General features: G+C 37.4%; 1 protein-coding gene across 2 annotated transcripts in view; it reads left to right on the plus strand.

Moving 5' to 3' along the window:
• Positions 1-3,627, plus strand: part of LOC117103259 — a 16,341-nt gene that overhangs the window by 9,559 nt on the left and 3,155 nt on the right. The window contains exon 1 of one of the 2 annotated variants that reach the window (XM_033243826.1): positions 780-1,150. The exons of the other annotated variant lie outside the window; for it this stretch is intronic. The gene's annotated coding sequence lies outside the window, so the exon portion shown is untranslated. Of the gene's footprint in view, positions 1-779; positions 1,151-3,627 lie in introns of those variants that run through there. 2 annotated transcript variants of the gene reach the window in all.

The following is a 3,627-nucleotide window of genomic DNA, read 5'->3' on the forward strand; positions in this document are numbered from 1 at the left end:
CTACGTACGGACGCCCGAGCACTTTGACATTATTGGTAAAATATCGATCCGCGCTATCAATGTCGTGATCAACCACATTTGCGACTACTGTTGTGAATGACCTTATTATCATAGTCTACTCAATTTGTAATGGACAGTTTGTCTCTTCTTAACTGAAGATTCAATATTGAAATAATGACCAAATAACCCGCATTAATTTTCTTTTTACAAAAATTGTTTTTATACAATGGTCCTATTATAAGACATGATTTCTGTTTTATTTCTTCAGTGCCTTACCGTGTGAGTGCGTCAGCGAGAGTGTGTGAGGGGTCTTAGTAGATTTTCTATTATATGCTCGGATCGCCTTTCTCAAAAACGACCATCGCTTGCATATTTGCATCACGTCTTTTTCTATTTTATTGTAAAATACCAGATCTGCCAATATTTCAGGGGACGTATTAACATGTAGATAATCTTATATAAGGATTAAGCCTCTAGGCTATAGGTATAAAATCAGCACTTCATTAACCATCCTCTGTGACTGCCTTTATATTTTCAGATATCTGTTTCCCCCCCCCCCCCACCCCTACACCCAATCTAGACGCGCCACCATCTTAGTGTAGTATCAAATTTACGCCCACAAACCTTGTAGTTATTAATTTTCTTACAAATTAAATTTTTCATTTTTGGTGACGTCACTCTCACAATTTGGTTAACTGTATGCCTAGGCCCAGTGTACATATTCTGATATTGCAAGTGTATCTCCTACTTCCGTTACCTCTGGATCTACAGTAGATAGTCCTACTAAGACGCAATGTATTTGATTTATTAGTCAATATACTACAATTTCAAGATGTTATCCAATGTCCAGCCTTGGATCAATGAAATGACCTATCAGAACAGGACCAGGCATACGCACATGTCCCACAAACAATATCCAAGGAGCGGGGTTTATCGGAACGGCCATTATTAATTAATGTAGTTCTTTGAGTGGACGTCATCAATCTGCGTCATCCTTTCGGATTAAGTGAAACACTGTTTATTTCCTAATCTATACATAGTGTATTTATATGTTGTAAATAATGTTTCAACTCTTCGCCTCTGCTGTGTCCATGATCATTTCAGTGTTTCATGAGTATAATAATTCGCATTCACCAAGTCCTATGAAATTGTGAGTATTTCTTCACGTGTGTCTGGATTTGTAAAAGTATTGAATTCTTACCGTGGTCTAACTAATGGCTCCCGAAGGAGACCTTGCACCAAATTCGTAGACGGATTCCGATAGACAGTAGGCCTACTTTACGACATTGATCGTATTGTTTGTTTGCCAGCAGTCATAGTTCTAATGTCTGTGGTTGTGGATTGTTCATACACCTCTTGTCTTTACTCAAACTGGGGAATTCTACTGTTGGAGCGTTCTTTATTATGTTTTCAAAGACTAGGCTCTCAGTCTAGTTTTAGCTCAAAATGCATTAATTAATGGTTTCATAGATTTCTTATTTGTTGAATACATTAAATATTAAATAATATAATATTATCTAATATTAAATTAAGATAATGTATTTTGTAAGTGGAATGCATGTATAGAATTGTGTTTTTGTGATACCGTATGTGCTTTCTAATATATTAATATTTATTACCCTCGCCCCACGAAGTGTTGTGAGGGTATTGCAATGCAGTGGCGGATTTAGAGGGGGGAGTAAGGGGCGTACGCCCCCTCTATTTTTTGTAAAAAATTGTTTTGTAAAGCTTATCAGAAAATTACCATGCTAATTATTAAAAATCAATCAAATATCAACTCAAATTAATGAAGGTGCTAGAGGTTTACGGGAGAATCTTCCCTTGCACCCCTACCATGAGGCTCTTTCTTTCTTTTTTCTTTTTCTTTCACTTTTCGGACATTCACGCCCCCTCTTTCTTACCGGGCTGGATCCGCCCCTGGCAATGAGTTGCGTTTGTCTGTGTGTCTGTCTCAGACGTTTGTGTTTGTCCTTCCGGGAGCATAACTTAAAAACTATTGGACCGTTTAACTTCAAAACTTACACACATTGACAAAAATACATGTATCCAGGCCCGTAGCCATGTTCATCCAAGATGGGGGGTTTTCTGGGCGTGAGGTCCACAGTCGAAGCCCTGGTGGGGTCGGCGAAACCCCAAAGCAAGAGGATTTATGTGCTTTATGGGTCTAAATAATGCTATAACAGCACATATGTTTGAAAATGTCTGTGTCTGGGTGGGTCTGCAGTGCATTAGTTGGGTTGGAGGAGTATTTGAGAAAATTTAAAGAGGGGGTTTCGCCAGAAAAGAGGGTTCTCCCAAACCATAAAACCCCCCTTGATACGGGTCTGGTATTAAATGATCGAACGTATGGGGTTGAAATCTCACTCTTGCTTGTTTTTTATAATAATTATTTAATTTATATTAATTATTATTATTTCGTTATTTTTATTATTTTGTGCATAGCGGATGCCACCATTCGAATGCATCCAACTTCTACTAATTATAATGATTGTTATGGAACATCCGGTATAATAATTTATACGTACGCTATAACTGCCAAAATATATTATCAAAGAGAAAGAGTCTTTCATTTTCCACTGCAACCACACAACTAGTCAAAAAGACATGGACCAAATTAGTAATACTAATAATTATAATGTAAAGAATAACAATAATAATGATAACTCCACCGGATAGATCATTCCACGAAACGGTTTCAAACACAAGTAGACCTAGACTGAGTTCATATTGACATTATAGTACAACCGTGGTATTGTATATAGATCTGTTATTGATCTCGGTCTTGTAATTGAAGTAATTAATTGATTCAGATGCAGACGGGGGATTTCTAACACAGCAAATAAATACCTTAATCCGATCTATCATACTATTTGTTATTTTCTCCAACTTCGACTTAATAAGAGCGGAGACTCGACACACAGTGGAAATACTGACACACATTACTTGCTAATATAACAAAAAATGGCAAATAATATTATGTTTTATGTTTTGATATGTGTTGGCCTACTACGAAAAGTAAATAGCATGTAAACTACGTTAACAAACTGGGAAAACACCAACACTGCAATACCCGCTGCTTACTTGGACTCGAATTCAATCCTGGCCATCAGGCGCAAGCTCGGTGGCCTAGAGGTATGATGCCAGGCTAGTGATCTGGAGATCGTGGGTTCGAGTCCCACCCGAGAACAACTTGCGATTTTTTTCGCAGTTGCTTTCAAATGTACTGAGTATTCGATACATTTCCACGTCAGGTAGGGCAAAAATTTACACCTATCAAATACTCTTGTTTCACACTTTTTATTACTCGAAAAATCGATGTAATATTTATAGTGCCTATTTATGTGCCTTTGAAACTTGCCTCGGTACATTCTGTACGAGGTCATGCGACACGTATCAAAGTAGATACCAATGATGTAACATTTTAATTGATAGCATACTAAACTGACAAGTTGATTGTGTATAATGAATATTATACATTATTTGGTATGACACTCGCCACTGAGGAAGGACTAGTGTTGTCCGAAAGCTCTGGTTCTATTTCTGGCTGTTTACTTACGTTTACATTTTAGCTGTTGCTTATCATTTTTGTATCTCTACCGAGATCCAGCCATTATTTCCCACAGCTTT

This window comes from Anneissia japonica, unplaced genomic scaffold (genome assembly GCF_011630105.1).
Source record: "Anneissia japonica isolate Jap-2015-1 unplaced genomic scaffold, ASM1163010v1 scaffold2207_len539183_cov196, whole genome shotgun sequence".
In the NCBI taxonomy this organism is placed as follows: Eukaryota; Metazoa; Echinodermata; class Crinoidea; order Comatulida; family Comatulidae; genus Anneissia; species Anneissia japonica.